The 13314-nt window shown below is 49.1% G+C and overlaps 1 protein-coding gene across 1 annotated transcript in view; it reads right to left on the bottom strand.

The window, feature by feature from the left end:
* The window catches only part of LOC144129205 (hemicentin-1-like), a 414526-nt gene that overhangs the window by 32346 nt on the left and 368866 nt on the right, over positions 1-13314 (bottom strand). The window lies entirely within an intron of this gene.

Here is a 13314-nt window from a genome sequence, read left to right as displayed (position 1 = left end):
TGGGAGTTGAGCGAACGAGCTCTCGATCCCTACTCCTACAGGAGACCGACAGCCTGCGCTGCACCGTTTTCTGGATCGCCTGCCGAGGGACGCCAAGCGCCCCAACGCACAGCGGAGGGGGAAACCCGAATCAGCCGGCCCTTTGGCCGTGCAACGGGCGGAACCAGGCAGGGAGAGGCGCCATTGTTCCGCGACCGAGCTCGCGGCGGTGTGCGCTGTTTCCGCTGTCAAGAGACGGGGCACTTAGCGAGAGAATGCCCCGTAACCAGGCCTCCTTTGAGGCAGGGAAATGGCGGCGCGTGTCGGTCGTAAAGGGACGACCGGCCCAATCCTTGCTAATCCCCTCTGGGTACAGAGCAAGCTGCCTTGCTAATGCGCACGCGCCGTTTATTCCGGCCACCATTGCTGGCCGCGAATGTTTGGCGTTACTGGATACGGGAGCCACTGCCTCCTTGTTCGGTGAAGAGGTGTTGTCCCGCTTCCAAAAGCACTCGGTGCGCTTGCGGGACTGCCGTACGACATTCAATCTTGCGAAAGGCGTAGCCCATTCGGCTGGCGCCGTGAGGCTGACTGTCAGGTGGGGAGAGCGGACGAGACGAGACGCACGCGTTTCATCCACCTCCCCGGCCTCAGTGTGCCCGTGATTCTCGGAAGGGACTTTCTCCTGAAAACCGGGATCGTGGTGGACATTGCGAATGGCGGCTATCGCGACGGACCATTTTCCCAGCTGAAGCCGTTCATCTGCCCACCGGCGTCAGTAACTGCCTGCGCAGTGAAGGCGTTCGGAGAGTGCCACGCTCAGCGACCAGGGCAAAGCCCTTGTGTCGAGCATTCCGTCGTTCACGCTCCCCTTTGGGACCGAGCGGCGCGGCACGACCAGGCACCACATCCGCTGGCCGCCTTTGCGGTAACGTTGGATGACACTCAGAAGGCTCATTTGACAGCACTGTTGCGTCAGTACGATGAGCTCTTCACGGATCAACCTGGCTGTACTAATTTAGTGAGCCACAAGATCCACACCGGAGATGCGCTTCCTTTGAAGTGCAACCCCAGACCCGTCAGCCTTGCGAAAAGGCAGGTGATCGATGGGTTGCTGGATGAGATGCTGTCGGCGGACATATCCGTCGCGCGTCCAGCGCTTGGGCGTCTCCGGTTGTGTTGGTGCCTAAGAAAGATGGCAGCCACCGGTTGTGTGTGGATTACCGCCGTCTGAATGCGCTGACTCGAAAGGATGCCTATCCGCTCCCGACGATCAGCTCAATCGTAGGAAACCTGGGCAGTGCGTGGTACTTTTCCAAGCTAGATGCCTCCAAAGGTTACCTACAGGTCCAGATGGCGGACGCTGACCGGTCTAAGACCGCGTTCACGTGCCACAGAGGGCTGTTTGAGTTCACTCGCATGCCCTTCGGTCTCTGCAATGGTCCTGCGACTTTTCAGAGGCTCATGGACCGCGTCCTAGGGGAAGCTAAATGGTCTCACGCCATGTGCTACCTGGACGATATCGTGATTTATTCACGAACCTTCGATGAGCACTTAGGCCACATTGCCGACGTGCTCGCGAGGGTACGGGCTGCTGGGATGACTTTGAATCCTGCGAAAGCCTGAATAGCGCGGACCCGAGTTCAGTTGCTAGGGTTCACGCTGGGCGAGGGCTCCATTGAGCCCGATGCGGACAAACTCCGAGCCATACTCGAGTTTCCCGTGCCCAAGGACGTACGCGGCCTCCGCCGTTTTCTGTGAATGGCCAATTTCTATTGGTCGTTCATCCCGTTCTGTGCCCGCGTGCAGGCACCCTTGACCAAGCTCTTGGGAAAGACGGCCGCGTGGCGATGGGGGCCCGAGCAAGAGCGATCCTTTCGCCTCCTGTCGAGTGCCATTGCCGAGACAGCGCAGCTCAGGCTACCCGACCTGACCAGGCAGTTCGTAGTCCAGACTGACGCGAGCGATCTGGGTTTAGGAGCAGTTCTCCTACAGGATTTCGATGGCGTGCTGCAGCCGCTGGCCTTTGCCAGCCACTCCTTGTTGCCCTCGGAGAGGAATTATTCCGTGACCGAGAAGGTGTGCCTCGCCATCGTGTATGCACTGCGGAAATTCGACGTCTACCTTGACGGAACGCAATTCGTGGTGCAGACAGACCACAGTGCGCTCAGTTGGCTGATGCGGCTCCGCGAGCCTGCGGGTCGGCTGGCGCGCTGGGCTCTCCTGATACAGCATTACGACTTTTCGGTGCAGTATCGAAAGGGGAGCACGAACGTGGTAGCTGACGAGCTATCCCGTGCCCCACTCGCCAGCGGCGCCTTGACGCCAGCAGGCGGAGCGGGCGAAAAAGCGGACGAGCCGCCGGGCGGCAAGGAGGGGAAGCCCGCAAACGGGCTAACCCATTCCGCTAACCAGGCAAGCAGCGCTTCGCAAAGCGGGCGAGAGGCAGAGCTCCGCGTGAGCGCCTCGGAGACGCCGTCGCGAGCGGAAATTTTGGCTGCAAACTTGAAGGGGGACGACACCAGGCCCCCCTCTGGGGTAACTGGAATCGTTTTCAGCCGGAAAGAGCTGCTGAAAGCCCAGCAAAATGACTCCATGTGTCGCGAGATGAGCGACGGTCTCAAGGAGACGGAGCGCCGGGACGCTACTTGTATTGTAGCGGGCGCAGGGGGTAAAAGCCAGCGTGTGTCGCGGCGAGCCCCGGGGGATTCATATTTGCTGGACCATGACGGGCTCGTCCTGAAATACATAGCCACCGATGATGAGTCCATTGATCCGTTCAAGGTGGTTATCCCCAAAAGTCTGAGAGGCGCACTGTTGCGATTTTCTCATGACGAACCACTGGCCGGTCACCTGAGTGGCTCCAAAGTTTTTGCAAAACTGAGTCAATCGGTGACGTGGCCCGGCATGAAGCGTGACATTTTACGCTATTGCCGTTCCTGCCATGTCTGTCAAGCGGTGAAGTCAAGGGGCGGGAAGCCGCCCGGAATGATGAAACCAATTGACAGTGTGCGTCCGTGGCAGATGCCACCTGCGATCCGATGGGGCCTTTCCCCAGGAGTAAGCAGGGGTTCATTCACCTGATGGTAGTAGCTGACCATTTTTCCAAATGGGTCGAGTTGTACCCGCTTCGGAAAGTGTCAGCACGAGCGGTGCTGGATAAACTCCGGGAAGTGTTCTGTCGGTTCGGCTTTCCGGAACGACTGATCACGGACAATGCGTCCTATTTCACCGCTCGGGTGTTCGGTAACACGTGCCGTTCCCTCGGAATTGAGCACTACACCACTTCACCCTACCATCCCCAGTCCAACTTGACCGAGCGAATCAACCGAACGCTCAAGCCAATGCTGGCGGCCTTTGCCGAGTGTCAAAAGGACTGGGCAGACCATTTGAGCGAATTTGCGTTCGCCATTCGAACAGCTGAGAATCGCTCAACTGGTTTCTCTCCCGCCTTCCTCAATTTCGGGAGGGAGCTGGCGAATCCGATGTCAAACGTTGTGCAGAGCCAACTCGGGGATGAGCAGACGCGGGCAGACTGCTCTGCTTATGCGTCGACGCTTCGGGACCGGCTTGGTCGGGCTCTCAACAGAGCAAGGCAGAGTTTGGCGGCAGCCAGAGCCCAACAGAAGGCTCAGTATGACCGCAAGCACCGCAGCCTGACTTTTCAGGCGGGTGATCTTGTCCTGAAGCGCAACCACGTTCTTAGTGATGCGAGCAAGGGGTTCTCAGCCTCACTCGCTCCTAAGTGGCTTGGTCCGTACCGAGTGGTCAGAGTCTGGTCGCCGCTCGCGTACCTGTTGGAGGATCCCCTTACGGGGAAAACCAGCCGTGCCCACATCGCAGACCTGAAGGCCTATGCGTCACGGTCTGACGAGTTTGCTTCGGTACCCATTGGTATCACAAGCAAGCGCAAAGGCACAACTGGTGCTGCGGAAGGCAACCGTACCGAGCACCGGTACAATCTGAGGCGACGGTCACCGATGTGATTGATGCCGAATGGCGGACTGTTCCGCAACCGAAGGCACGCAGCCTCAGCTAGCTGGCGAGCTTTCTCGTCGGGCCCTAGCCCAGGTGAAGCACGGCGGTTTCTTTTTTTTTGTTTGCCGCGTGCTCAGTTCCAGCCTTCTGCAGTTATTTAGTCGTTTGTTTGTTTAAGTCAGTCTGTAGCATGTTTTTGTTTCCAGTTTATTCGTTGTTTCTTCTAACGTTCCGAGATCTGTACATATGTAATATACGTTTGCCTTGGCGTTCAGTTTTTTAAACCAGACTTGTACATATGTAAACTTCAGCCTACTCGCGATTGCACTTCTCTTGTAGCGCAGAGATGGCCTTCTTTTGTACAGCGCGCCTTCTTTTCATTTACGTTCTGACCCCACGTGTGCGGCCTTCCTCGCGAACACGGGACCGGCTGGTTCGCGGAGGGGTCGGCGAAAGTCTCCCCTTCCGGCTGGGGAGTGTTTTGCTCGTTAAGGAGCGAGTGTCTCGCGGCATGGTTTTTGTGTGGCTTGGGGAGCGTGAAAAGTGCTCTGTGTGTCCTTTGACCCCTGCCATGGCGCCTCGGGACGATCCTGACAAGCGGGTCGTTGTCACTGATGAATGTCCGCTTCTGTGCCGGTGCGTGCCTGGGGTTATGTGCGTGTTCCCAAGATCAAAGTCAACGCCGAGAGGGGGGCAGGAAGGACAGCACCCTTTCCCGTTGGGGTTCCCGCCGGCGGGCGGAGGCGAGCCCGGCGTTCGCCGCGCTGTTGACCCCCGGAGTGCCGGCGCCTAGCGGCAGCCAGGCAAGTGGTCCACCGGGATCGGAAACTCCAGGCGAGGAGGTGTCGGGCTGCGGGTCCTCTTCGGGATCGTCGAGCGTCGTCGACGTCCTCATGCTCAACTTTGACGACCTTGTGGAGGACATGGGACCGCCGTCAATAAATCGTCCACCGGGACCCTGAAGGCAGCAAAGGCGTGAGTTGGCCGCCGACAGGCCCAATGGGCCGCGCCACCGAACATTATGAGGCTGCAGGCCACCTGTCAGCTGGCCTTGTGTACAGTGTACAGTGTAGTTTGTTTTGTGTTGCAAGTGTTGTTTGTTTTCTGTTCTTATTTGTTGGTCGTTTGAGTTATGGCTGGAACTTAAGTGTGTTAGTTTAAATGGATTCATTTATTTTATTTTTTTTATTTTGCCGCACGCTTTCGCCGATGGGTAGGAGGGCATTTAAGGAGAGGAGGATGTGGGAAGCCTGCTAGATTCCCGCCGTGGCGTCTGCGCGGCATCCCGCGTCGCTCTCTTTCCCTTTCTCCCGCCTCGGGCGGCGGAGAGACGGCTGGTGGCTAATCGCTGTCATTAGGCCGCAGCTCCGCCCCCGGCTTCCCAAGGGCCTTTGCCATTGGTGACTTTTGGCGGGAATTCGGGACCCGTTTGGGGTGGTCGCGCTACGCGCGACCGTCCGAGCGGAGGCCCGAAAGAGAGAGACCCCTCCGAGACAGCGTAAGGTGCGTGCGTTACTGTTCGTCCGGGCCGGCCTCTGCCGTTCGGACCAGTTCATACTCGAGCTCGCCAGCGTGGGTCCTCGATCCACCGCGGCTCGAGCCTGTCCAGGGGTCCAACGACCTCTGACAGGCGCACCTTGCGTTGACTGCCCACTCTCGCAAACGGCCCAACGGCCGACACGAGAGAGATCACAGCACTGCCGCGGGGACAATCTCCTGCAGCGGCGTGCTAGCGGCGCGCATTTCTCTTGTTGCCCCGAGCGCGCACCGGAGCCTTGCTCTGAGCGCGCCCCGGGACGGGGTGACTGTTGAGTGTGTGTGTGTACCGCTGGAGGACGGCGTCAATAAACGTCTCCTTTGTGAACTTGGAGGCCTGTTCCTTGTGGCGAGCCGCTCCCCTCTCTGCAGAGGTTGAACGCCGCCGCAGCGGTGCCGCAGGGTGCGTGTGGTGACGGCTGATCGGGGCCCTTGGCTCGCGCGAAGCTCGAACCCGCGGTGGGTAGTGGCCTGTGCCTACTGAGAAACCCACAATTTTAAATGCGCGAAGCATCGTGAACAAAAGCAAAAAACTGGAAGCTATTTGCTTAGAATATAACCCACAAAGTGGTAATAACGGAAACTTGATTACATGAGGATATTGATGACGCTGTTTTTCCTAGCACTTATCGCGTATTTCGCCTTGATCAAGAGTCAAGAGGGGGCGCAGTTGCCGTTCTAGTAGAAAAGCCGTTGTCTACGTTTCTTTTACAACAGATTGACAATCATGAGAGTGTCACCTTATAAGTCAATTTTTTCGCAGCGTATTTTGTTATTTGCTGTATATAGAGCACCCGATTCTCACCCCTCATTTATGAATAATTTGTGTGAAAATATGGCTATATTTAATCGCGAGGAAATAATATTGACAGGGGATTTCAACTTGCCTTGCACTATTTGGAACAAACCACCCCTTTACAGCATGCACGGCAGTCATTCTAAGTATATGTGTGACTAAATTCTTGCTAAAAACAAAATATAAGTAGTCAACGAGCCTACTCGTATTACTGACTCATCTAGTTCTGTACTGGATCTAGTATTTGTTAGCCGTTCAATTGAAATTTTGAAGTGACTGTTGAGCCTGGCATAAATTATCATAAAATGGTGTGTTTTTCATGCGTTTTCAATGCTTCACGCGACTTTCTGTCCGTACAACCTGAAACTGTGAGATTTTTCACGCGCAAGCAACGAAAGTGTGCTGGACTATCTTGCTCTTAGACTAAGTGATTTTCATGGGCCTGACGTCACTGCACTATGGCACCAGTTTAAGGAGATATGCAGTCATTGTCTCGGCAGTTTTATCCCAAACAAAATGAGGAAGCGTACCAACACCTTAGACTACACGATGTATCTTACAAACCAAAAGGTAGCCGAAGCCTTTGAAACGGAGTGGCGCCTGCCAGCGCAACATTGATCGTACACGGGCCACACTTACACAAACTGTGAGCAGAGCCAAGTGTCAACTATTTCCAGGTAACTTTGCCTAACTTTATAAATAAATAGCTTGATAAATTGTGGAGCCATTTATAGAAGACGAGAACGCCAGTAGATCAAATACTGCATGGTGGTGCTATCATTAATGACAAGCAAGTAATCGCGAATCATTTTAACGAATATTTACACAGTGTTTTTTTTTTTCAATCCAGTCATACATGCGCAAAGCGATGTCTTCCACCAACAAAACGACGATGAGTATGACTTGGTGTCATTGCCTGGTGTCTGTGCAATGCTTCCGAACTTAAAACTACGATCGTCTCCAGGACCAGATAATATCCCCAATATATTCCTGCACCGTTACGCTGAAATGTTATCAAAGTTCTTAGTCGTTATTTTCCGAGCGTCCATTTCGTCGGCAAACCTTCCTTCTCACTGGCGAGCGGCTCGTATAGTCCCTGTTCTCAAAAAAGGCAACTCCACCATCCTACAGAATTATCGCCCCATTTTATTGCTGTCATCATGTTGTAAAATATTAGAACACATCATTGCCAATTACGTAACTCAACTTCTTAACAACAAAGGTTTTCTAACTCCACTTCAGCCTGATTTTAGCAGACGTTGCTCAACTGTAACTCAATTAACTTCAGCTGTACAAAGCTTCGCAGAAATCCTCGATAGATGAGGCCAAGTAGATGTAATTTTTTTAGATTTTAGGAAAGCGTTTGATCTTGTTTCACGTAACAAACTAATTTGTAAACTAAAATTCGCTGGTCTACATTCTTTCTTAATCAAATGGATTACTGCATACCTCACTGGCAGAACCCAATTTGTTTGTGTTGGTGGTCACTCCTAGCGCTCCCTCCCGGTAACATCTGGAGTCCCTCAGTGAAGCGTTCTTGGCCCGTTATTATTTCTTATCTATAAAAACGATATTGTTTACGTTATCACAGAGCCAGTTCAAGTTAGGCTGTTCGCGGATGACTGCGTTTTATTCACAGAAATTAAAACTCCGGAGGACCAAGTAGTGCTTAACTCTCATCTCAACAGCATTAACGATTGGTGTTGCAGACACGATATGAAACTAAATGCTGAAAAAACAGTTTTCATGAGAATAACAAAAAACACAGTCTATCTTATTAGTACCGCCTCTCATCACAGTGCCTATCAGAAGTAACGCAGTACAAACACCTTGGTGCAACAATAACTAATACCTTAAGTTGGAATGCTCACATTTATAACATTTATGCATCATCCTTCCGCAAGCGGTGTTTTCTTAGATACAAATTAAAATGAGCCGCTTCCGCAGCTTGTAGCTTATACATCAATCATTAGACCAATATTAGAATATGACTGTACAGTGTGGGATCCTTTCACTTAAGCTAATATCCATGCGTTAGAAATGATTCAGTGGAAAGCAGTTCGTTTTATTTTTTCTGAATTCCGCACTACCCATTCCCCTACAACTTTAATTAATTTTATTGGCATACAGACACTGGAAACTGGAAGAAAACTTCTGCGATTAAATTTCCTCTTTTTGTTGAAAATGACGAGTTATCAATGAGCCCGGACCCTCACTTAAAACCACTAGTGACGCGATTAACGGGACATCGGCACGCCCAGTCCTTAACACCTTATCGTGCCAGAACAAACTTGTACAAATATTCCTATTTTCCCCGGACAATAACTGAGTGGAATCAGCTTCCTTTGAGTGGACTAATAAGCACTGAGATCAATGCCAATTCTTTATAAAGACTTTTTATTGTTGCATGTCCAGTTCTGGCGAAAAAAAATTACGTTCAATTTACCTATTTTTTGCTCGAATCATGCATGTGTTGTCTTTGGTTTGTTTATCTTTTAATTTGTGTGCTAAATCTTACCCTGCCTTGTATCTCGCTGTATTTCCCCTCCTGTCCGGGCCTACGAAGGCTGGCAGTATTGAATAAATGAAATAAATTAAAGTAATGTAAGAACCAGCGAGGTGAGACACCGGGACACAAGGGGCATCTCTCCAGCACGATCACCCGACGGATGGCGCAAGCGCTTCGTTGTCTTTGGCGTCTGTTCTGGATCATCTTCTTCCTTCCTATATTAATGATATTGTGACGATTGATCCGGAGACTAAGTTTAATATTTATGCCGATGAGAGTAGCATTCTCTTATCTGGCCCCGATGAAAAGATGATTTTCCGGTCAAAAAGCAACCGATTGAAGATTAATCCGACAAAATAAAAAGTAATTATTTTTCGACCGAAAAATAAATTTGCAAACCTCACCACCGCTATTCACTGCGATGGAGAAGAAATTTCAGTCGTAAGAGAGCATAAAATTCTAGGAGTGACATTTTCCGATACCTTGACTTGAGTTTCACGCATCGCCATCATCTGCACAAAACTTAGTAAAAAAAAACCAGGGCCTTATCGCGCTGCCCCTCAATGCTTCTAGTGCAAACTGAACTCCAAATATAACAGGCGCTGTTCTCATATATTAACTATAGCAACTTGGTGTGGTTAACAAATACCAAAGGCAACATTAATATGATTCACGTGTTGCAAAAAAACATATTATGCGCATTATAGCTAATATTGACTACTTTTCTTCTACAGAACAATATTTTCCTCAATGTAATCTAATCCTGATATAAAACATGCACCACTTTCATATGTCGCGCTTATTTTATTTATCGTCACCCGCTTTCAAACAATTTATTTCGTCGATCGCATCCTTACAATATAACCAGAGTATTGCCTGTACACGCCGTACTGATATGTGACTGATTCCACGATTTCACACTAATTACGATCTGCAGTCTGTGAAACAATCTTTCGTTAATACTCAATAAATATGGAATATTTACCACCCCCAACCTTAACCCTTTGCCGCAGTATTTTTGTCCCTTCAAATTCTACTGATTGATAATTATTTCCAGTTATGCCGATTTTTCATTTTTCATTGTTATGACTATATTATTATAAAAATGCACTTACCTAATATAATTTTCTTTTTATAACATTAAATGCGTACCTTGCAGTGGAGTCGTGCTATTTGTATCCTGTATTTATCTTTAAATTATCCTATATTTATTTCTTAATCATTACGTGTATTCATGTCCTTGTTACAATGAAATTTTTACTTGTACACATATGTGCTACGAATTCATCTATTTTCTTATCGTACTTTATATTTACAATACCTTGTATGCTATGCCCTGCCTTGTGTATTGAGCCGAGGGCCTTCTCAAGCTGACCTGACAAATTTTTACTTTATTATACTCTTCCTGATTTCATTACTTTCTCTGCCCGCAGTTTTTTTTTTTTTTTGTGGAGCGGGGAGCACTCCTACTTTCGGCCTCATCTATATTCAGTCCAGGTGACACTTCTGAAGTGTCTGAAAATAAAGAATTGAATTGAATTTCTGATTGGTGGCTCGGGTAGAGCAGCCTGGTTTGCGTAAACCTTACCGGTGGCAGCACATGCCATCGCAGGGCAGTGGCGCTTCGCTCAACCCTTGAACCACTGCGTCAGGACGAGTATGAGGACTCCCGGGGTTCTATGAATGTAAAACACGGAATTACTTTACACATGAAAATTCACCCATTACACTCTCACACTATACCTTTAAGACAGAGCTGAAGTGTCCCCTTCAACTTTTTGGACAAGGCGGAGTGAGCACTCCTCAGTAATTTTGGTTCTCTACTACCGCCAGAAAAATTTCACACTCTTCGCATCCAGTGTTTTGTTTGTTGATTTTCTTTTCTAAACCTTTACACTAACGCTATTTCAATGTCAGCAAAAGCTTGTTCAGCACATGATGGAGTGTTTGCATGTGAGGAACTTTCTCTCACGCGTGTGGGCAGCAGCCAACACTACCATAACGAAACCTCTGCTGAGCTAACCAAAACACAGTATAAAAGCAAAACCAAGGAAAAATGAATTTTCCTTATGCGTAAAACTACAAAGCGCAAAAGGAGATAACCCAGATGAAGAGTAGGATGGTGGTGAGATAGCTGACATCAGCCCTCTGCTTGCAAGCATAAATGGTATATTAGACGAACTGCTGTCTCGCAAAGAAACTGTGCGCAGCATTGAAAAATGCGGGCAGTTAATGTCGGAAAAATACGACGAACTGTTAGCGCGACTAGCCACCCAGGGGAAAGACTCAAAAGACGTCCGAAAGAGGCTGGAAATCTTATAACAGAAATCAGAGCATAAAGAAAAAGAAACTAATATAACCCGAAGAGAAATACATGATCTTGAGCGGAGGAGACGACGGCAAAATCTTGAAATCCGCGGTTTTCAAACTTCGGGTAGTGTAAACCTATTCGACTAAGTGAGTGCTGTGGTGAACCTGTTAGGAATTTCAAGACTTTCTATTGCAGATGTAGACGCCATTCGCCGTCTGCCTGCAAATACTGATAACGCTGATAATACTGATTAGTGAAAAAAGTTGGGTGAGTTGGTACATATTCATTATTCACAACAGCCCTGAAAACACAGGCAAAAGGAGAGAACAGACAACGCAAGCGCTGTGACCCAAGTGTCTGATAAAATTCCCGGAATAATAATTAGCTATGTTATTGATTATTCCGAATGATTAGAGACAAATGGCTCGAAAAGAGACGCACTCTAAGATAGCTAAGCCTTAAAGTTTCAATTCTGAAAAACATGCCTAGCCACAACGCATCGCTGCTACGCGCAACGAAGGACTGAGAGATACTTAAGGTGCATCAGAACGTCTTGCAACGAAAAGGGAAAATTTTCATTAGAAAAGCAGATGCTCAGTCAGCAGTCATAGTGCGCAACGTCCGCGACCTTCCGTAATAGCTTGTTCGGGTATACACTTAGCACACCTGTACACGCGTTTTGAAAATTGTTTTTTCTTATTACTTCGTGAAGGCTAATTCTAGTAAGAGTTTAGGTTTTTTGGGGTTTAACATTCCAAAGTGACTCAGGCTATGAGGAACGCGATAGTGAAGGGCTCCGGAAATTTCGACCACATGCCACATGGGGTTCTTCAACGTGCACTGACATCGCACACAACACCGGCCTCTAGCATTTAGCCTCCAACGAAATTCGACCTCCGCGGCCGGGATCGAACCCGCCTTATTCAGGTCAGCACCTGAGCGCCATAACCGCTGAGCCACCGCGGGGACGAGTTAACCGTCAGGGTGGCAGTGTTATGCTGCTAATGAAGTACCACGTTTAGTTAACCGCTTTGTTCTGTTTGTGTGCAATGCGATGACTGAAATACTCTGAGCTCATGTGAAGAAACAAGTGTTCTCTGTTGCTGGGCACCTGACGGTAATGTTGGAAGCTTTTTTGCTTTTTTGACAAGTTTCTCGTTTCCATTTATGAAAATGGTCACCGTGTAATGTCGGCAGATGATTTTAATATTGATATGCTGACAACTTGCTGACAACAAAAACACGTGCTGACAACAAAAACACGTGAAATATTCATTGCTTCCAACGGCTCTGGTAACGTATTTGCATTACCGACTCAAATAACGAAAGGTTGCGTAGCACTGCTGGGCGCTTTTCCGTTGAAGTAATTCAGTTTTTACCTTCTGCGTTTTTTACCTGCCGCTTAAGCTCCGTACTTCTCTGTCATCGTATCCTGTATAGTTACTGGTTAGTTTCTTAGCTCTTTTTTGCCATTGATTGTGAGTCAGTGCTCTTTCTGTATAAGGATTTTAGACACTTAGCTGCCCCCCCCCCCCCCCCCCCCCCCCTGTTAGCATCCAGTTTTCTCAGGTGTTTCTCATATAGTATCTCACTCCGAGCTTCCCGTGCTTCGAACGATGCCCAGCCCATATCCCCTTGCACTGCCTCGTTTGTGGTTTTCCCATGGGCACCTAGTGCCAATCTTCGAACAGCTCTCTGATTTATTCCTAATTTTGACTAAACTTCTGCCCATAGGCACAAAACAGCATTCCCGAAAGTAAGCCCCGGCACCATTATTCCTTTCCAAATACCTCTCAGTACTTCATACTTGTTGTACCCTCAATGCATTATGTTTCATTATCCCGGCATCTCTTCGCCCTTTTGCTCTAGCAGACTCTGTGCTTTTCCGCGTAGATCTGTCCTTCGTTTACGCATACCCCAAAGTATTTTTATTAGGCCGCTCTGGGGAATTCATAGCCTTGTATTGTACGCACCCGATTAGTTGTATCGTTGAAAATCATCAGACCTGCCTTAACTGATACAAAACTTAAACCTAGAGCATCTCATTCCAGTCCACAACAATTAACCAGAATTTGTAAATCTTCCTGGCTAACAGCAAGCAGTACCATATCGTTCAAATGTTCAAAGCTATGCGCCGCACGGTGGCAGCCAAAGAAATTTGGAGCATTTTTCCCGACTTCCGGGTAATGTGAGGATCAAGGCGGG

Source organism: Amblyomma americanum, chromosome 1, assembly GCF_052857255.1.
Source record: "Amblyomma americanum isolate KBUSLIRL-KWMA chromosome 1, ASM5285725v1, whole genome shotgun sequence".
NCBI lineage: Eukaryota > Metazoa > Arthropoda > Arachnida > Ixodida > Ixodidae > Amblyomma > Amblyomma americanum.
This window is presented reverse-complemented; position numbering and strand designations above follow the sequence as displayed.